Source organism: Monodelphis domestica, chromosome X (assembly GCF_027887165.1).
Source record: "Monodelphis domestica isolate mMonDom1 chromosome X, mMonDom1.pri, whole genome shotgun sequence".
Taxonomy (NCBI): domain Eukaryota; kingdom Metazoa; phylum Chordata; class Mammalia; order Didelphimorphia; family Didelphidae; genus Monodelphis; species Monodelphis domestica.
The window spans coordinates 74,536,152-74,558,605 of NC_077235.1; the positions used below are offsets into that span (position 1 = coordinate 74,536,152).

At 45.3% G+C, this 22,454-nt stretch overlaps 2 long non-coding RNA genes across 8 annotated transcripts in view; both read right to left on the minus strand.

Moving 5' to 3' along the window:
* The window catches only part of LOC130456106 (uncharacterized), a 47,289-nt gene extending 45,335 nt beyond the window's left edge, over positions 1 to 1,954 (minus strand). For 5 of the 7 annotated variants that reach the window (XR_008914449.1, XR_008914450.1, XR_008914441.1 and 2 more), the window contains exons 1-2: positions 1,822 to 1,954; positions 1,310 to 1,483 (exon numbers count right to left, since the gene is read on the minus strand). This is a non-coding gene — a long non-coding RNA (uncharacterized LOC130456106). Of the gene's footprint in view, positions 1 to 1,309; positions 1,484 to 1,716 lie in introns of all 7 variants that reach the window. The other 2 variants (XR_008914446.1, XR_008914445.1) reach the window with 2 other exon arrangements.
* Positions 1,955 to 3,316: 1,362 nt separating this feature from the next.
* On the minus strand, positions 3,317 to 4,618 carry LOC103094886 (uncharacterized). Its single transcript, XR_474076.3, has 2 exons — positions 3,903 to 4,618; positions 3,317 to 3,535 (listed from the first exon to the last, which is right to left on the minus strand). It is a non-coding gene; the product is annotated as an uncharacterized LOC103094886 (long non-coding RNA).
* Between the last annotated feature and the right edge of the window lie 17,836 nt (positions 4,619 to 22,454).

The window sequence follows — 22,454 nt, forward strand, 5'->3', positions numbered from 1 at the left end:
TTAGGTTTTCCCTTAAGATTTTTTTTTACTACAGTAATTTCTGGAGTGAGTTTGGGGTTGTTGATAAAATGCTTATAACCCCTCCTCAGGAAATTGTCCTCATATATTCCTGGTCCCATTTGTCCTGACAAATTGGACTGGGCTGGTGCTTCTGGCCTCATCTTTCCCTCTTCAGCCTTTTTAGAATCATGGTTACAATGTTAGTGAGAGATATCTTTGAGCTGATCTCTTCAAGATGGGGCAAATCCACTCTTTGGGATAGCCACACAGACTGGCTCAATAAGCCAATGGAAGCGTCACATTTGCCCTGATCAATGGGCTGTTAATTTAGGCTTCCATCCTGACCCTTCTTTCCCTAAAGGACCCATCTGCCGCCCAAGCAAGTTCCTTTAAACAACTCAGAATTCCTACCTTTATTCAGTTTGTAATCTCCACATTGCATTTGATTATTGATAGCCCAAACTCACTCAACTCATATCTACCAAATATCTCTACCTCATTCTTAATGTCCAAAAAATCCTTCAGCAGCTTAGACTCCAGAGGAGGAATTCTTGGACATCACCAAAATGGACCTTTCCTAAGCTTTTACCTCCATATCACAGGAAAATGTTCAAAGAGGGTTCCGAAGGAATTAGGGGCATGGGCAATTCCCTACATTTCTAAATGGTAGAAATTCAGGGAAAGACACTTCCACTGCTAAGTGTCTACCCAAGGCTGATCCAACGCCCCTCAGGGGCTTGGATGGCCCCTCAACTGATCTCTTCTACATTACTGAAGACTCTCAGAAGTCCTGGTTCTATGGCATAGTTATCCATCTACTTCTCAGGGAGCCCATACAGGGAACCTGAGTCTATGAGTCTTGGCTCTCAGAAGTGGTAGCTGCCAAGATATAAGCCAGCTAGCTTGGCAGACAAGAGAGTTCAGTACTCTGAACCTGGATTTGCCCCTCCTGGCTGTACTGTAACCCTGGTCCAAACCCCTCCCCTATTGACTTCACTTAGCCTTTCTATCAAATGAGGTCCGTACAGATGAGCTCTGAGATCTCTTGTACCCACCAGGCAAACAAACCTACAATGCCCTTCATACTCCTGTCCTACATCCTTCCCTAGCTCCAGTCACTGAGTCATACAGCCTCCTTCCACTATGACAAAACAGTACCAGTCTAAAGCCTTTTGGTGGGCCAGCCTCCATCCAGCTAGTTCAACACACGTTCTATGCTTTAAGCCTAGAATATACCCCATGGGTTTCCCTGGGCCTTCCTGTCCTGAGCCACAGGTGCCCCCCTCAAATGCTACAGGGACTGTCTCACCTCAGAATGGAAAGCTATGGTTCTGGTGGGAGCAGCAGGGATCTTTTCCCTTCTTTGCACTGGATTCAGCAATCTGTGGCTTGTGTTTCGTGACCACTTTCCTGATTACTGCTTCTCAGGATGTTCTTAGGCAAGTCCTGGTTTCTCTGGCTTCTCAGACAAGCATTCCCAGCTCTAAGAGGAAAAGCAGACAAGTGGAGATGAGTCTAGGCTAGACAGACCCTGTTTCCTGCTGACACCTGATTGGAAGTGATGTCAGAGCCCACCTTGATCAGGAAATGGTCATTCTCCCAACTACCCTGCTCCAAGTCTAGTCTCTATTATTTCTCACTGGGCATCCCACTCACATCTCTGCCAGGAGTTAGTGCCCCTCTAAACCCCACACTCGGGGTCCATTTGCCCTCTACCTTTTCCTCTCCCCAGTTCCTTTTTTCTCCCCTCCACAAGAGGCTCCTAGGTGCCTAGGCCAAGGTGTGGTTTGCAGAGGGAGAGGGAATGTGGGGTTCTCTTACTTCTGCTGTCTAGTGAGACTATCAAGGAGAGAGATGACCACAGGACCTTGACAGATTACCGGAGACCCTGGACTGACTGTTTCAATATGTTTGCCCCATTCTCCCTTTATTACCCCTCCTAGTCAGCATACTATGATGTAATGGAGTCTATGTGTCCTCACACTATTCCTGGCAAGGCTTTCTCTGCATTTTTCCCTTCACTTTGTGCTCCAGAGCCCTCAGTGATTGGCTGTATAAGCCTATATACACAAAGAGCAGGCCCATTTCATTTATATAGCAACATAATCTCTTCATTCCTGTCTCTAGATTCTGATCCAGAGGATACTTATGTTGAAATGAAATATTTCATATCTCCCATTGATGAGGACCGTTAATAAAGAAACCACGAGATACGTTCTGCCTTCCTTTCACTTCATTCCAGGCCAGGAATTTTCAGATATTCATTCTATCCCCTCCTTTATTATCTTTAGTTTTTCTATTGCCCCATCCACCTCATCCATCATTCTCTCTGTTGCTATGGATATGAATATTTCCTCATTCCCCCTCTAGTCTTATGTATGTGTATGTGTGTGCCTACATCCTTATTCCTTCTTCCTGAACATACATGTAGGATTACCTTCTCTCCTCTCTATACAAGATTTCTCCTGTCAGCTCTTTAAATGCTTAAAACAATCTTCCTGAAACTCTGTTCAAGATAGGATATGTGAAGGTTCCCATGGCTGTGTGCAGAGTATGTGTCATTCCAAGAGATTTTTAATATACTCATAGAGGAAGCTAGATTGAATGACCTCCCATTAATCCAGTTCTTATACGGGAGTCCTTGTGCCCTCATGTATCATACACATGACTCACAAGGGAGAATAGCATAAGTCTAGACACTGAACACATCAGTGCTCATGGTATATGGGCATATTGAAGGAGTCAAGTGATATGGATTCATCCATGTGTAGACAAAAAATCTGCATGCTCACATAGGCAAAGGAGTGGAGAGGAGAATTCATAATAGGAATGTATGGGGGGAACATAACATCTGAATGTATGGACTGACAGAAAATGGTGGCCTCCATCAAGGCCATGGTAGGCCGGGTGTCTCAACTGGGGGATGTGTTCTAATTTTCCACCATCTTTTTTTCCATGTGATTTTACATAATAATGAATACACTAAGCCTGTTTTTCCATTGGCTACCCTAAAAATCTTCCCATCCTAATAGTCATAGGAACCCCTACTATTGCCTCCTCCCCATTATTATGAATGAATATGGATGAAAAAATTCTTTAGGAAATGATTGTATTTATGAGTACAGGAGTGTGTGCAGTGTGTCTTCTTCCTAGTCTCTGAGTCTCTGGCCCACTTCCATCCCATCCCTTGGGCATCACTGGTTATCAACGAGAAGAGATCAGATCTGGTTGGGGGGGGGGGGCTACACTGTGCCCACTCCTTTTTGTGTGTGCATTGCCTTAGATATCTATGAACAGAATTGCTTGCTGGAATCAATTTGGGTGGTGATGAAGTGTTTATTGCCCTCCAGGGAAAGCTGTTCCCTATACGCTGAGCCCCAATGCTACATTGAATTGGGCTCCTGCTTCTTAATTCTTGCTCTTCTTCAGTCTTTGTGGAAGCAGAGAGAGACAAGTTGAGTGAGAGATATCCATGATCTTTGCATGTTGGGGGAGAAGCGCTCTCCCTCTGGTTGGTAGAACATCACAGACTAGTCTAAGGTGGGACAGGAAAGGGCACAATGAGCTGTGGTCAAGAGCTTGTTATTGGGAAGGCTTCCTCCTATCCCAACCTGCATCCCCCCCCCCATTCTGCCACCCAAGCAGGACCTTTTGTACAGCTGACAATCTCCCACCTCTATTCTCTGTCCCTCATCTCCAGCTTGCTTCCCACCAATGAAGTCCTGTCAATCTGCCCCCACCCTCCACCCACTCCCAGGCTCTCTCATCCTTTGGCCAACTCTTGACCACCTCTGCCTCATTGGACTGTCAAAGGCCCTCCTTCACACACATAGCAGTCCCCCTCCCAGAGAGAGAATTGTCTGAGGGCAGGAGAAAAGGACTTTGCCCAGCCTGCTACCTACAAGGTTCAGGAAACGTTGAAGGAGAGCCCAAATGGAGTCAGTTCTGAGTCATCCCAATTTCACAAGTGGAGAAGCCAAGGGATTGTGCTCAGGCTCATCTTGGGGGCTGTCCATCCCCTTTTGACCCAAAGGCCAGGGGAGTGATTGGTCCCTCTCTTAGGCCAGGTTCCAGTCTGAAGCCTGCCAGCATCCCTAGCTCTGAGGGAAATTTCTTCAGCAGCTGTGCTGGAGTAGCTTGCAGGGAATTTGGGCCACTTTAGCTTGGCTCCCAGTGGAAGCAGAGCCCAGGAGATGAAAGGCAGCTACCCTGGCAGGCTCCCAGGCCGTCTTTGGCCCTTTGCTGTCTGTGTGAGCCCTGGCCAAGCCCCTGCCTTACTTCTTGTCTTCACAGTGTCCCTGAGCCCCCCCCCCCCAGCCACACGTGCCCCCCTCCCGCGGGGCTGTGACAGGTCTGGAGGAACCAGTCCTGGACCTTTTCCCTGCCCTGGGAGCTGTCCCTGGTCCTCAGATTGTGCTCCCTGCCCACAGGTCTCCCAGCTCAGGCAGCTGAGGCTGGGCTGGGCTTTGGGCGGGTCCCCGCCTCTGTCTCCTGTGCAGTAGCCATTCTCAGCCAGAGGGGGAGCCGTAGCCTAGCGGAGCCGAGCCCTGGTTAGGCGCCCCTCCCCCGCTCAGAGCTGATGGCCGGTGACGTCAGCGCCTGGACATTCTGCAGGGCTCCTGCGTCAACTCCCCCCCCCCTCCATCGGCCCCCAACGGGCATCACCCGCCCACCCGCGTGGCCTCAGCTCCTCTCGCGCCACCCCCACCCCCGTCCGGCTCCGCCGCGTGGGCTTCCAGGCGGCTCCCCACGCACCCACTGCGGCTCATCTCCTCGCTCCCACCTTTGCTGCTGCAAGTGGCCTGGTGAGGGGCTGTTACACACTGTGGCCATCCCGGGAGCCCGGCATGGACGGAGGGAGGCACAGGCACCCTTATTGCTGCCCGGGGCCCCTCTGCTGTGTGTCCACACGTCCCTGCGTCACCCCTTCAAAAGCCCACCCCATTGGGCCCGCTGGGTTCTGGTGCACGAGGCCTCCAACATGGCCGCTGCCTTTCTCTATTCCTGCTCAGGAGGCCTCAGTGATTCTCTGTAGAGTCCTCCATAGAGAAAGAATGGGTCTGTTTCACTGCTGTGTATCCTCTGTATTCCCATGACTCAGAGCCCCTCCTATAGAATCGAAGTATTTCTGCATATGGGTGTGATATCTCATGTATATATGAGGACACTGAATCCATTCATATGCTCAGAGCCCTCCTGCTCTCCCTCTTCATTTGTCTTTAGCATTTCTCCCATGTTCCTTCTATCAGTTCATTTACAGGACTCCCCCTCCTAGTTTCCCCCAAGGCTCAGTAATCAGCCTCTCTGTTCCTAGGCCCAGGAGTGCTCACATATTCACTCTCATCATGTCTCCATGCAGAGATGTTCTCCTCTCTCTCTCCACATCTAGGTAAAGGATCACATTCTATTCACAGACAAGGGTTCTCCATCCTCTCCTTCTCTCAAAGGATTGTCCTGCTTCTGTCCCCATGTCAAAACACAGGAAGACTCCTACAGAGGTAGCCAGAGAGATATCATTCCTCAGAGACAGGCATCAGGAGAGAGGAGAAACTGAGTTACAAGTACAGGAAAATGGAGTGAATGAGTACTCCTACATGATGAAAGAATGCCCAAGTGCCAGATCTGTGATCAGAGGGAACATTGGGATAATCATATGTGTGAGTCACAAGTGAGAGTGCTGAACACATGACTGTCATATGTGGGTGAGAGAGACAATCCAGAGGGAATCACATCTATTCATGGTGAATAGAGAGCCTATTGGAGTGCTGAAATATGACCTGAAACCCAGAAGAGAATCTATAAGGAGAACATGCCAGTGTAGGTTATATGGATCTATAAAGAAAGGCAATGGCCAAGGGCTCTTGTGTCTAGATACCCACAGGAGAAAGGAATCCTCATCTAGGAGGAGACATGTCTGAATAAGGAGAGAGAATGGGCGAGTGCTCATCCACTTCTAAATAACCAAAGGATAAAGGGATCCTCTCTGGGAGATGTGCCTCAATCATCCACCATCTTTTCACCTGAGATTTTGCACAGCAATTCAGGTTCTCCCAATCCAGGTTCTCTCTCTGCCTGCCTGATCTCTCCTTCCATGTCAGTCAGATATTTCGGGGGTCCTCTTGAGGCTCCCCATGGACTCCTTACCAAGATTAATGGATAACAGTGGACATTCCCCATGAGATATTTGTATATAAGGGTGCACTAGCTTGTGTCTAAGTATCTATGTATGTTTCAGGAGATTTGCCCATGTGTCTATCTTCCATCCCATCACTTCATGGATCATTGGTAATAGGTTTGAATAGATCAGGCAGTGGGCTTTAATAGAGGGCACTGCTTTTTTGTGCGGTCTTCCCTTTAGACTTCTATTAACTAGAGTTTGCTGGAGTAAATCTGGATCTGCTTTGTTGAGTGTTTATAGCCCTCTTGGGGAAGTTGCCCTTCTATGTTCCTGTTGACATTTTTGCTAACAATTGCATTGGACTCCTGCTTCTGGTCCCACCTTCTTCTTCTGGATGTTGGCAGCAGGAAAACAATATAAGTGAGAGATGTCCATGAGGCTGCAATTTCCAAGTTGGGGGAGAAGTCCTCTCCCTTTGGTTGGCAGAACCACACATACTTGCTCAAGGTGGCAAAGGAAAGGACACATGAGTTCTGCTCAAAGGGCTACAGGCCTCCTTCCCCACCCTGATGCCCCTATGCCCCTTCTGAATACTAAGAAGGTCCCCTTAAATCTCCTGCTTCTATTCTGTCCATCATCTCTACTTTCCTTCTCAAGACAACCTAACTACCATTTATCCCACCTCTACCAAAACTTTCTTGGCCTCTGCTTCTCCAAGACCATCTTCCTTTGGCCAGCTCTTACCCACCTCTACTACATTCATCATGTCAAACACAATCTTTAACCTCTTCACCTTCCAGGACAGGGAATTCTTTAAGGGTGGGAAATAGGGAGCTTGCCTGGATATCTACTATAAACCCCAAGAAAATGTTGAGGGCTCAGTTGTGTGTCATCCCTCTGATTTCAGAAAATGAAGAAACCCATTCAGGGAAGGGCAGGATTTGCTCTGGCTCACTCTTCTAAGTGTCCATCACAGACTGATCCCAAAGTCCAGGCATTTGGTTGGTCCCTCACTTAGCTCCTGCTAAATAAAAACCCTGCTAGGCCCCTCTGCTTTTGTGTATAACTTCCCAGGGAACCTCAACCCATGATGACAAGATGTAAGTCTGGTAGCCTGGCAGTCATGAGAAACTTGGGCTCTCAGATCTGCTTCTGTGTCATATCCTGACCAAGCTTGAGTTAGGCTTGACTTCACTTACCCTTTTTGTCAAATGAGGAGGTTGGCTCAGATGACCTCTGAGGTCTCTTTCAGACCCTCAATCCCATCCAAACCTACAAGACCCTTCAGACTCCAAAGCCACATCCCTCCCCCACCAGCCTCTATTAGTCTAATATTGGGGCAGACCCCAACCAGCACGTTCAGTCCTTGCTCTGAGCCTAAAGCCTGGAATCAGCCCAGGAGTGTCCCTGGCCCCGCCTTGTGTCACCCATCCCGCGGGGCTGTCACAGCCCGGGTGCAAGGCCTGGAACAAGTCCTGGACCTTTTCCCTGCCCTGGGAGCTGTCCCAGGTCCTCAGCTTGTGCTCCCTGCCCACAGATCTCCTAGGTTCAGGCAGCTGAGGCTGGGCTGGGCTTTGGGCGGGTCCCCGCATCTGTCTCCTGTGCAGTAGCCATTCTCAGCCAGAGGGGGAGCCGTAGCCTAGCGGAGCTGAGCCCTGGCTAGGCGCCCCTCCCCCGCTCAGAGCTGATGGCCGGTGACGTCAGCGCTTGGACATTCTGCAGGGCTCCTGCGTCAAACCCCGCCCACCTCCATCGGCCCCCACTGGGCCCCCACCCAACACACTTCCACTTATTCTCCTCACCCCTGCCTTTGCTGCTCTAAGTGGCCTGAGCTGAGGGATGGAGGAGGGGGCGTGTGTGTCGGGGTGTTAAAGACTGTAAAAGACATGGAGGCAGAGAGGCACAGGGACCACGATGGATGCCCGAGGCCCCCCTGCTGTGTCACCTCTTTAAAAAACTCCATTGGACTTTTTGTATTCTGATGCAGGAGGCCTCACAGGATTGCCTCTTTCTAGTCATGTCATGGAGGCTTTGCCTCTACCTATTCCTGTTCAGAAGACCTCAATGATTTTCTGAATAATCCTCTATAGAGAAAGAATGGGTCTATTTCATTTACAAATATTGTACATTCCTATGACTCTGTAGTCTCTCCTATAGAGCATAAACAGAGAATCTATTTATTTATAAATTCTCCCTTTCTTCCTCTTCATTCCTCTTGAGAAGTTCTCATATCATTTTTCTCAGTTCATTTATAGGTCTTAAACTTTCTATCTCCTCATAACCCTTGTGGATGGTTCTCTCAGTCATTCTCACTGGATCTTTACCCATATTTTCTCTCTCCATATATGTGGCTAGCCTTACATTTTCTCTTCTCTCTCTCTCTCTCTCTCTCTCTCTCTCTCTCTCTCTCTCTCTCTCTCTCTCTCTCTGTCCCTCCCTCCCCCCTCTATCTATTCCTGTTTCTCTCTCTGTCTCTGTCTCTCTATTTCTCTGTCTCTGTCTCTCTATTTCTGTCTCTGTCTCTCTCCTCTCTCCCTCTCTGTCTGTCTCCATCTCTCTGCCTCTGTATATCTTTCTCTTTGTCTCTGTCTCTCCTCCCTCCTCTGTCTCTCCTCTCTCTGTCTCCCCCCCCTCTTTTGTGTGTCTCTCTGTCTCTGTCTCTGCCTCTCTATCTCTCTTGGTCTTTCTCTGTCTCTGTCTCTCTTCCTATATGATAGTTCACAAGTTCACTTTCTACTCCTCTCCCTGTGATAGGAATATGAAGACTCCTACTGATGTATACACAGAGTATCTCATTCTTCATTTATGGGAATACAGCGAATGTGCAGACTTATAGGTGTAGAGTGAATGATTGATGAGTCTCAATGTGATTCTCCTTTATAAATCTAGACTACATGAGGGCTTTTATATGTGAACAATGAGTGAGAATACTTCAAGACTCATATGTATGATTCACAAGAGACAATAGACTACATATCACTGAATATATGACTCTTTATATGTGTGAAACTCTATCAAGGTATTATAGGGGATTTCAGATATATTCATTCTTCTGTAGAGAGCAGAGCTGAATTCTGGGAGTGTAGAGCACTCAGCTCTGCTCTCTACAGAGGAAAATTCCGGCTATGAATATACAAAGAGAACATATCCATACTGAACTGGATTGATAGAGACAATGGGGGAGTCCTCCTACATGCCTACCCCTAGAAGAAAGTCATCATCACCCAGGAGGAGATAAGTTTCAATCTTCAATCATTCTTTCCCAAGAGATTTTACAAAGAATGATTATTTCCAACCTGTTTTGCCTTTAGCTGCCCAATCTCTAAAGTCAGCAAGATATTTCTGAAGGTACTTTTGAGACCTCCCTTTGTATCTCACCATGATTCCTCATGGGTGATGATGTTTAAGATTCTTAATGAAATGGCAGAGTTGAGGGGTGCACCACTTTGTGTCTAAGTGTGAGAGTATGTGTGTATATATGTGTATATATGTGTCTATGTACGGTATTTGCTAGAATAAGTTTGGGCCTGCTGTTTCTAGTCCTCCTGGGGAAGGTGTCTTCCTATTCCTGGTTCCATTTTTATAAACAATTGCATTGAGCCCCTCTTTCTGGCCTCATTTTCTTCTTCAGGCTGCTGGCAGCAAGGAGACTATTAATGAGAGATTTCCATAAGCCTAATGTCTTCAGGTTGGGGGGAGAAACCCTCTGAGAGGGCTATACTTCTCAGAGCTGCCCGAGGTTGGAGAGAAAAGGGCACATGAGCTCTGCTCAGGGAGGTATGATTGGGACTTCCTTCCCCATCCTGATTCTCCTAGTACTCTTCTGCAGCCCAAGCAGGTCCCTTTGTACAGTTTTAAATCCCCACTTATTTTCTGTTTAAAATCTCCACCTTCCTTCCCATCAATGAAAACCCAACTGCCATTCAGCCCACTTCCACCAAGCCCTTCTGAATCTCTGACTCTCCAAGGTTCCCTGCCTCCTTAGACCAATTCTTGATCACCCCCCCCCACATTCAGAATGTTGAAGGATCTCCTTTACTCATCCCTGACATGGAATTCTTTGAGGGCTGGAAATAAGGGCTTGTCAAGACTTTTACCTAGTCAGCACAGGAGAATGTTCAGTGAGGGCCCAGAGAGAACCAGGTGGTGGCCAACCCCATTATCTCACAAATGGGAGAAACTCATTCAGAAATAGGCATGCATGGGGGCAGCTGGGTAGCTCAATGGATTGAGAACCAGGTCTAGAGATGGGAGGTCCAAGGTTCAAATTTGGCCTCAGCCACTTCTTGGCTGTGTGACCCTAGGCAAGTCACTTGACCCCCATTGCCTAACCCTTACCACTCTTCTGCCTTGGAGCCAATACACAGTATTGACTCCAAGGTGGAAGGTAAGGGTTTAAAAAAAAGAAAAAAAAAAGAAATAGGCATGCAATTTGTCCTGCTCAGTGGCCATCCTAGGCTGAACAGGGTTCTCAACCAAGTCCAGGGTTCTCTTAACCCCTTGTTCAAATCTAAAAAATGCCAGAACCCCTGGCTCTATGGAAAATTTCTTCACCTGCTTCTGTGGAGTACTTTCCCAGGGAACTAGGGCCCATTGAGCTTGACTCTCAGAGGAGGTAGACAAGGGATAAGACAACAGGTCTGGCAGGTAAGAGAGTCCTGTACTCAAGGCCCTCTTCTGTCCCTTCCTGGCTGTGTGACCTTGGCCAAGCCCCTGTCCTGGTCTTGACTTTTCTTACCCCTCCTGTCAAATGAGGAAGTTGAATCATATGACCTCTGAGGTCTCCTTCAACCTTCCATCCCATGCAAACTTACAAGTCCATTCAGACTCCATCCCCACATCCCTACCCTACCCATTTCCCCAGCCAATCAGACTTCTCCCTCTGTAAAAAAAAACTTTGCCAGTCTATTGCTTTTCCTTGGGGCAGCCCCCAACCAGCAGGTTCAATCCTTGCTCTGAGCCTAAAACGTGGAATCAGCCCAGGAGTCTCCCTGTCCTGGCGTCCAGAGCCATACGTGTCCCCCATCCCATGGGAGCTGTCACAGCACAGAGCCCAGGGGGTGGAAAACCAAGGATAAGTCCTTTGGGAACCATTTCCCTACTTTGGGAATGGTCCCAGGGGTCCAGGGCTTGTGCTTTCTTCCCACTTGTCTCCCAGGTTCAGGCAGCTGAGCCTCAGCTGACTTTGGGCAAATCCCCCACATCTCTCTCTTCTGCAGTAACCATTCTCAGCCAGAGGGGAAGCCTCAGCCAAGCGGAGCTGAACCCCAAATAGGGGCCCCCACCCCCATCCCCCCACTGAGAGCTGATGGCTGGTGATGTCAGCGCCCACCTTGGACATTCTGCAGTGCTCCTGCGTCAACCCCCCCCCCCGCCCTGCTCCATGGGCCCCCACCGGGCATCGCCCCACCTCTCTGATTGGAATCAGCTCTCATACTCTCAGTTCCATTTCCCCTCCCCTCGCTCCCTCTCTGATCTGTTTACCCCTCCCCTCCCACCGCTAGTGCAAGTGGCCCAAGCTGCCAAGTGACTTATCTGACTACAGCCATCTTGGGAAGCCGGCATGAAGGGAAATGTCCCCTGGGACCATGACTGATGCCCAACAGCCCCTCTGATGTCTGTCCAGAACTCCCTGTGACTCCCTTTTAAAAACCCGTGGGTTTGATATATTGTGGTGCGGGAGGGCTCCAATATTTCTTTCCTCTGTCCATTCATGTCAGGAAATCTTTCTTTCTCTCTATTACTTGAGGAGGACTCAGTGATTCTCTTTATAGCCCTATATACATACAGTAAGTACTCATGTATTTCAATTATAGATATTCTCTCCATTCATTTGACTAGAGAGACTCTCTTATAGAGTACAAATTAATACCTATATGTAGGAATATATAGAGAACATATGACCACTCCCGCTTATGAAGACAGAAAATGTCATGGATAAGTAATCACTTTCTTTGCACTTCTCTCTAGCCTTACTCACATTCTCTCAGTCCATTTATAGGGCTTCTACATTCTATTTCCTTATAAAGCTCAGTAATCATTCTCTCTCTTCCTTAGTGTTTAAATATATACACATTCACTCTGTATTCATAGCGATGTATCTGTATATTCTTTCTCTCCATATTAATGGAGGCTTACATTCTCTATGCGTCTGAGTGTTCGTTTCTAGCCTTTGTATATCCCTGAAAGTATTCTATTGCTTCTTTCCCTGTGATAAGATAGAGGAAGACTCTTATGGATGGACACATAGCATTGCTCACATAGAGGAATACAGAGAGAGGAATACAGAGAGGCTCATATAGAGTGAATCACTCCTCATCAATGAAGTGCTTATACATAAATAAAGACTGCATAAGTGTTCATATATGTGAACACAGAGAATACTTGCATGGTCATATATATGAGTTGTAAGAGAAGATACAGTATATTTATATATGTACTGAAATTATAATTTTTCTTATATATGGGAATAGAGAGAGATTATAGGGGAAATCACATGTTTTCATAAATATGCAGAGGGGATATCTGAGTGGTGAAATATGAGCCTGGTAGTCCTGATGAGAATTCATAATATAAATACATGAAGAAACTATCTCAATACTTGAATATATAGCTATAGAGAGAGAATGGATCAGTGCTCCGACATGTCAAGATACCCACAGAAGGCCAGGATCCCCATCTAGGAGAAAATCTGTCTGAAAATTCCACCGTCCTTTTCTATGAGATATTTCAAAGGAAAGGATTTTCTCAACCTGTTTTGCCTTTGACTGCCTGATCTCTCCCCATCCTAAGTCAGCAAGATGATTCTGAAGGTCCCTTTGACACCGCTTTTGTATCATCATCATGATTTCTCACAGATGATGATAAAAGTTCTTAATGAAATGATAGTATTTAGGAGTGCACTAGTTGGTATCTAATTATGGGAGTATGTGTTTTTCTTGTGTGTGTGTGTGTGTGTGTGTGTGTGTGTGTGTGTGCTCTTAAACATCCCTTTAAACCCCCTTCTCCTAGTATATTCTGATGCAGGAAGGCGCCAATATTTCCTCAGTCTATTCATATCAGGGGTTGTCTTCCTTTTTCTCTCTTGATTCCTGCTGAAGAGACCTTAATGGCTCTCTTTACAATTCTCTATACAGAAATCGTGAGTCTATTTCAGTTACATATATTCTCTATATTCATGTAACTAAAGTCTCTCATATAAAGTATAAATCAATACTTCTCGGTATGAATACATAGACAATATATGACAATGAACCTATTCATTTGTGTGAAATAAGTGCTCATATACTTTCTCTTTATTCCTCTATCAAGTCATTTATATGAGTTATATATATATAATATATATATAAAATCTAACTCCTCATATACTTAAGCAAACATTCTCTTTATTCCTATGTATATAAGAATTCACATATTCATTCTATTTATGTTTGTATGATTCATTCTATTAGTTCTAATTCTATTAGAATTAATAATTCATGCTTATTGGCTATGGGAGGGGGAAGAAGGAGGGGAGGGAAAGAATATGAATCATGTAACCATTGGAAAATATTATAAAGTGATTAATTAAATAAACGGAAATTTAAAAAGAATTAATAATTCATTCTATTTATATATATTTATATAAGTATCCACATTCTCTCTTTCTATTCATATATATATATATATATATGTATGTATAGGCTTAAGCTCTCTCTATTGATATTCACATGTAGGACTTTTTCTCTATTCTCTCTAAATACCTGAAAGGATTCTACTTCTTATCTCCCCGAGATAGGATATAGGAAGACTCCCATCGATGTCCACAGAGAGTGTCTCATTCCTATAGATGGGAATACATGGAGAGGATAAGAATACTCATAGGAATAGGAATATAGATAGAATGAGTCCTCATTAATGAAGTACTTACATAAAAATATAGCCTACATGTCTTCATATACGTGAATAGAGAGAATATTTGAATAATGAGGGATGAGAGAAGACACAGTGTATCTCTAGAGACTGAATACATAACTTTCATATAGACTGACATTTAGAGAGCTTCAGCTGAACTCCATAATTCTTTAATATAGGCCTAGCTCATTTATATGTATTCTCTGCATTTATATAATGATGAAGTTTGATATAGAACATGTATTAATACTTATGCATCAAACTGAGGGAGTAAAAACACCGAGGAAAAGCAACTGCTTGACTACAGGGGTTGAGGGGACATGATCGAGAACAGACACTAAATGAACCCCCTAATGCAAATACCAACAACAAGGAAATGGGTTCAGAGCAAGGACACATGTGATACCCAGACAAATTGCATGTCGGCTAGGGAAGGGGTGGGGGGGTGGCAGGGAGGAAAAGAAAATGATCTGTTTCCAATGAATAATGTGTGAAAATGACCAAATAAAATAATGTTTTAAAAATAAAAAAAACTTATGCATAAGAATAGAGAATATGACAATTCACATACATGAGAACCTATAATCTATTCATATATATGTAAATTCTCACACTCTTTCCCTTCATTCCTTTATAGGAGTGTTCAGGTTATTCATTCTATCAATTCATTTAGAGGCTTTCTTTATACTTTCTATTTTCCCATAATCCTAACTAATCATTCTCTCTATTTCTATGTATATGAGTACTCACATATTCACTCCATAGGCATAGAAGTCTGGGTTGGGTGGACCCCCGCTGAGAATCGTTGGTCGGACATCAGAGCCCATCTTGGCTAGGCTGCAGTCCCAATACCCCCACCACCTCCCCATGCTCCACTGGCCAACTCTGGGCATCCCACTCACCCCTCTGCCTGGAGTCAGCTTCCCTGGTCCCCCATCCCTCTTCTTGGCTTTATTTCTCCTTTTCAACTTGCTCCCTCAGCCTCCATTTCCCCTCTGCCTCAATCCCTCTCTGATTTGTTTTCCTCTTTCCCTTTCCTTTCCCTCCCCCCTCCACCCCCGAGCCCCACTGCAAGTGGCCCAAGCTGCAGGAGGATTTTGGCTGCTGTCATCCAGGGAGCCTGAAACAGAGGGAGGATTTGATAATGCCCAGTCTGTCACCCTTTGCTGTTTATCCAGACGACCCTCTGTTAAATTAGATATTTCCTCTGTCCATTCATGGCAGGGATTGCTTCTCCTTTCTCTTTCTTTATTTCTGCTTAAGAGGACTCAGTGAATCTCTTTATATTCCTCTATAGAGAAAGAACTAGTCTATTTCCTTTACAGACATTCCCTCCATTTGTGCCAGGGTATAAATGAACACTTATATGAGGGATAGAGAGAAAGAACATATAGTTAGCACTCATATGTGAGGACAGAGAATATATTCAGATACAATTGCTCGCCTCCTCCTGCTTCCTCTATAGGAGTACTCATATATCCTTTGGAACAGTTGATTCATAGTACCTATACTTTCTATTTGCTCATCAGTGCAGGACTCATATATAAATAAAGGCTACAGGAGCATTCACAAATGTGAACCAGGAGAGAGAATCCTGGAATAATCCTATGTAACAGATGCAAGAGACAGCATAGTATATTTATGTACACTGAATGGGTGACTGGTCATTTCTATGGTCATATAGCATGATTATAGGGAAACATATGTATATACTAACGTATAGAGTAGATATCTGAGTCCTGAAATCTGAACAGAATTAGAGTCCAGAGAAGAATTCACAAGATGAATATGTAAAGAGAGCATAGCAGTACTGGAATATATGCAAATATATATATATACATACATATATACATATATGGGGAGAGGGAGAGAGAGAGAGAGAAACAGGGGAGTAAGATACATTTCAAAATATCCACCAAAGAAAGATAGGGTTCCTCTTCTATGAGGGGATATGACTGAATCTTCTTAGGGATGTATGAGTTTGTGTTTAAGTGTGGCAGTGTGTGTGCATGTGTATGTCCATCCCATCCCTTGTTGGATCATTGGTTACAGGCTGGAACAAGTCAGACTGGAGTGGGTTTTCATGTAGTTCCCAACTGTTGTGTTGAGCTTTTTTTAATTACTGTCTATTAAAGACAGTAGTTCCTAGAATCACCCTCCAGGCGGAGTTGCCCTCCTATAAACCTGGACTCATTTCACCAAATTATTTGACTAGTCTCCTGCTTCTGGCCTCATCTTCTTCCTCTCCAAGCTGTTGGCAGGAGGGAGACAAGGTTAGTGAAAGATATCCAAGAGGCTGATCTCTATAGGTTAGGGGAGAAACCCTTTCCCAATGGTTGGCAGAACCCAATAGATTTGCCTAGGGTGGGAAAGGAAAACAGATATGAGCTCTGGTCCAGGGGTTGTTATTAAGCAGGCTTCTTTGCCAACCCTGATTCTGCTGGCACCCTTCTGCAGCTCAAGCAGGTCCTTTTGCACAGCTTAAAATTCCCACCTCTATTCTGGTCATCATCTTCACCTTCCTTCCCATCAATGAAAGCCCAACTGCCACTCAGCCCACCTCCACCAAATCTTTCTTGGCCCCTGAATCTTCAAGGCTCCCCCTCCTTTTGCCAGTTCTTAGCCACTTCTACTGTATTCACAATGTCAAAGGTACTCCTTCACTCTCCCCCTCCTCCAACTCCCAAAGAGAATTCTCTGAGGGCAGGAAATAGGGGTCTTGCCTAGTCTTCTACCTCCAAGTCCCTGAAAAATGTTCAAGGAGGGCCCAGAATTAACCTGATTGGAATTATCCCCTGATTTCACAAATGGAAGAAACCCATTCAGGGAAGAGTAGGAAATTTGCTCAGCCTCATCTCACTATCTTAGTGTCTGTCTCAGGCTGCCCCAAAACATAGGGGCTTGTCCTTCAATTAACCTCTGGCTCATACTTAAAGACTGCAAGTATCCCAACCTCTATTGGCACTCTCTCCAATTGCTTCTGGAGAGTGCCTTCCCAGGGAACTTCTTCCCATGAATCTTGGCTCTCAGAGGAGGCAGAGGCCAAAATTTAAGCCAGCTAGTCTGGCTGGCAAGAGAGAGCTGGACTTACAGGTCTGCTTCTGTTCTTTATTGGTTGTGTGACCTTGGCCAAGCTCCTGCCCTGACCCTGACTTCACTTATCCTTTCTGTCAAATGAGGAGGTTGACCTGAATAACCTTTGAGGTCGCTTTTAGCCCTCCATCCCATCTAATCCTACAAGATGATTCAGACTCCATCCCCACATGCCTTCCCAGCCCCTGTCTCCTAGGCAACCAGATTCTTCAGAGTAAATTCAGTCTTTGTTCTAAGCCTGAAGTCTGGAATAAAATCCACTGATCTTCTTGGACCTGTGTCCTGAGCCACAGGAGTGCCCCCATCTCAAAGGGACTGTCACAACTCCAACATCCAATAGATGTGGCATGGGACGTTGTACCCCCAAAACTATAGAAGTGTTTCAGGCAAACTATAAGCAGGGATATTCCTTTGCTCCCTTCTATCCTTGTGACTCCTAACCCCAAAACATCTTGGTAACTCCTATAAGACCCTGAGAGGATTCTCCTCCTTGGATCATCCTTTAGATGGATAGAGAGCTACAACTTCAGGCTATGCCTTGATACCATCGGGTTGTATCAGAAATCATGTCATCTGGGAGAACAGCTTTCCACTTATGCTGTTCCCCCTAGGAGGCGGTCTTCCACCTATGCTCTCCTCCTGGCCAGATTCAACATTACCTTCTAAATTAATAAATTCTCTTTTTATTTTTAAGCTAAGTTTCAGAGACTTGTATCCTTGCTAAAGGCACCCTTCCTGAACCCTGGGGGTTCACCTCAAGCCCCCCCACAACATTTGGGAGGTCAAGTTCCTATAGGTACTAGTTGGAGACCACTTCCCTACTTGGAGAACATGCCCAGTGATCTGGGGCTTGTGCTTCCTGGCCACTTGTCTCCCAAACTCAGGCAGCTGAACTTCAGCTGGACTTTGGGCTGGCTCCCCTGGAGTCCCTCAGCTCTCTAATATCTATTCACAGCTCTAGGGTGATCATCAGACAAGCAGAGCTGGATCCCATTTTGGTGTACCTCCTGCTGACAAGTGATAGATGGTGACATTAATGCACACCTTGGTTAGGCAGGAGTCCACCTCCCAGCCAAACTTGCCCCCCATCCATCGACCTCCACCAGGCATCAAAACTCACTACTCTGCCTAGAATCCGTTTCCCTTCCCCCTCCCCCCCAACTCCCTCTCAGGCTCCATTTCCCCTCCTCCTCCCTGCCTCTCTGACTGGTTTTTCCCTCCCCATACCAGCACTGTTGCAAATAGCCTGAAGTGCCAGAGAGGTTATGGACTGCAGCAATCATAGGAACCAGGAATGGAGGGAGAGGATCACAGAAACTCTGACTGATGCCCAGTGATCCTCTGCTTCTGTCCAGAAATCCCTCTGTCCCCCTCCTAAATCCCCTTGGGCTTAGTATATTCTGATACAGGAGGGCTCAAATATTTCCTTGGTAGATTCATGACTGAGATTCCTCTTCCTTCCTGATTAGGAAAACTCAATGATTCTCTTTATAATATTTCATTTCTAGATAGTCACTCTATTCCTATGACTATAGGTTGCTCTCATATAGAGTATAAATGAATACTTCTCTATATGAATAGGCAGATAATATAAGACGAATTGGGAAACAATCTTCATAACAAAAACCTCTGACAAAGGTTTAATTTTTTACATATACAAAGAGCTAAATCAATTGCACAAAAAATCAAGTCATTCTCCAATTGAAAAATGGGCAAGGGACATGAATAGGCAATTTTCAGTTAAAGAAATCAAGACTATTAATAAGCACATGAAGAAGTGTTCTAAATCTCTAATAATCAGAGAGATGCAAATCAAAACAACTCTGAGGTATCACCTCACACCTAGCAGATTGGTCAACATGACAGCTATGGAAAGTAATGAATGCTGGAGGGGATGTGGCAAAGTGGGGACACTAATTCATTGCTGGTGGAGTTGTGAAATGATCCAACCATTCTGGAGGGCAATTTGGAACTATGTCTAAAGGGCAATAAAAGACTGTCTGCCCTTTGATCCAGTCATAGCACTGCTGGGTTTGTACCCCAAAGAGATAATAAGGAAAAAGACTTGTACAAGAATATTCATAGCTGCGCTCTTTGTGGTGGCCAAAAATTGGAAAACGAGGGGATGCCCATCAATTGGGGAATGGCTGAACAAATTGTGGTATATGTTGGTAATGGAATACTCTTGTGCTCAAAGGAATAAGTGGAGGAATTCCATGGAGACTGGAACGACCTCCAGGAAATAATGCAGAGTGAGAGGAGCAGAACCAGGAGAACATTGTACACAGAGACTGATACACTGTGGTACAATCGAACGTAATGGACTTCTCCATTAGTGTCAATGCAGTGATCCTGAACAATCTGCAGGGATCTAGGAGAAAAAAAAACACTATCCACAAGCAGAGGATAAACTGTGGGAGTAAAGACACCGAGGAAAGGCAACTGCTCGACTATAGGGGTTGAGGGGATATGATTGAGAAGAGACTCTAAAAGAACATCCTACTGTAAATACCAACAACATGGAAATGGGTTTGAATCAAGAACACTTGTGATACCCAGTGGAATTGCATGTTGGGTATGGGAAGGGTGGCGGAGGGGGGGGGGCGAGGAAAAGAAAATGATCTTTGTTTCCAATGAATAATGTTTGAAAATGACCAAATAAAATAACGTTTAAAAGTTTTAAAAAAAGAGAGAATATAAGACCACTCATTTGTTTGAAGACAGAAAATGTAGAATACACCAAGAACATATCATTTCTTGTACATGTGTTTATAGAGAATATGAATACTCCTAGGTATTGAGGGAATGAGAACTCATCAACGTAATATTTATATGTAAACATAGACTACCTCAATGCTTAAATATGTGAGCAAGTAGGAGAGGATACTTGAATAATCATATGTATTAGTCGCAAAAGACAACTACGAAAATATGTCACTGAATATATGACTGTTCATATATGTGGGACTATATAGGACAACTCAGATATATTCATTCTTCTGTAGAGAGCAGAGCTGAGTGCTGGGTGTACAGAGCAGCATGGAAGTACAGAGGAAAATTCCTGTTATGAATATACAAAGAGAACATATCTATACTGGACTGGATCGATAGAGACAGTGGAGGAGTCCTCCTACATGCCTAAATACCCCTAGAAGATAGGCATCCTCACACAGGAGGAGATGTTTGAATTTTCCACCATTCTTTTCCAAGAGATTTTTACAGAATGATTCCTTTCAACCTCTTTTGCCTTTAGCTGCCCCATCTCTGAAGTCAGCAAGATGTTTCTGAAGGCACTTTGAGATCTCCTCTATATCCCCACCATGATTCCTCATGGGAAATGATGTTTAAGATTCTTAATGAAGTAATAATATTGAGGGGTTCACCACTTTATTTCTAAGTGTGGGAGTATGTCTTTCTGTGTGTGTGTGTGTGTGATATCTTCCATCCATCGCTTATTGGATCAGGAATAAGGGATTGGAATAGATCATTTCAGAGTGGGTTTTAATGGATGCCACCTTTTTGGTGTTGGGCTTTCCCTTAGATTCCTATTAATGAGAGAATATGCTGGAATAAGATTGGGCCTATTCATGAAGTGCTTCTAGCACTCCTGGAGAAGATACCCTCCTATAACCCTGGTCCCATCTTTACAAACAAGCAGGACTGGGTCTCATATTCTTCCTATCCAAGTTGTGTTCAACAGAGACAATGTTAGTGAGAAATGTACACGAGATTCAGGAAGAAACCCTCTCTTCCTGATTGGCAGTACCCCTCAGACCTGTCCAGAGTGGGAAAATGAGAGGATATTATTCAGCAGGTTTCCTTTCCACCGTGATTCTCATAGCATCCCTGTGTAGGCCAAGCAGGTCTACACAGCTTAAAATTCCCACCTCTGCTCTGTCTATCATCTCCACCTTCATTCCATCAATGAAAGCCCAACTGCCACTCAGTCCATTTTGACCCTTGCCTCTCTAAGGCTCTCCTCTTTGAACCAATTCTTGGCCACATTCAGAATGTCAAAGGAGCTTCTCCTCACACACAGCAACCCCTCCAGACAGAGAATTCTTTGAAGGCAGGAAATAAAGACCTTTCCTAGCCTTGTACCTCCAAGTACCAGGAAAATGTTCAAGGAGGGACCACATCAAAGCACATAGGTATCATTCATCTGATCTCACAAATGGAAGCAACCCATTTGGGGAAGGACATGGAGTTTGCTCAGGCTCCCTCTGCTAAGTGTCCATTCCAAACTAGCACAAAACCTTAGGGGCATGGTTGGCCCCTCACTTAACTCCTGGTTCATACCTGAAGTCTGCCAGAATCTTTAGTTCCAAGGGGAATTTCTTCATCTGTGTAGCATACCAGGCATCTTAGCATCTTGTAAGTATGGTTGATGTATTGATATTGTATCCTGTATATTCATTTACCAGACACATGGTATGGAAAGGGACAGTCCGAAGGACTAGCAAATTCCTGGGCTGGGTGTTGACAGCCAGAGTCCTGGCTTCCAACTACATTCATTTACAAAGCGCGGGTTCGATTCATCTCCTCCTCTTTGATTCCGTCATTGTCAATGCTACCAATGTAAAAACCTATATCATGTCACTTATTCATTAATCACCTCCCACTTGACATTCCTAAGGTCCCCAATAAAGGCTGGGGAACATGTGGGAGCTTCCTCTTCCCTTCTCTTATCTTACACCTCTTACTCTCACAGGGTTTGCTCTCCCTCTTGCCTCTTACAATCTTGATCTTGCTGTGGCCTACTATGTTCCTCGTGTCTGACTTGGCCGTGTGGCCCATGGGGGATGTCCCGGAGTCCTGAGCTCCACGCAGGTTTTCTTGATCCTCATACTTATAATTTCTCCACTTGCTTTCTCTTTCTAGAGAGGTAATTATGGCGCTCGCTTGTCCCAGTGTTTTAACTTGTGGTCTCTGAGTCTTTATTTCTGTGTCTCTTCCTCTGACTGCCTTATCTATCTCACATCCATATTCCTCTAGCCTCCATTCTCCTTCTCAGGTCACCCACCCATAGATAAAAAATATAGGACTCCATGGTGGGTCTCTATAATCTGCTTCTGGAGAATGCCTTCCCAGGGAACTAGGGCCCATGAAGCTTGTCTCCCTGCCCCCCCCCCACCAGAGCCACACGTGCCCCCTCCCGCGGGGCTGTCACAGCCCGGGTGCAAGGCTGGGTCTACAGGAACCAGTCCTGGACCTTTTCCCTGCCCTGGGAGCTGTCCCAGGTGCGCAGCTTGTGCTCCCTGCCCACAGGTCTCCCAGGTTCAGGCAGCTGAGCTTTCACTGAGTGTTGGGAGGGTTCCCTGGGATCTATTTGCCTCTCCATTATCCTTGC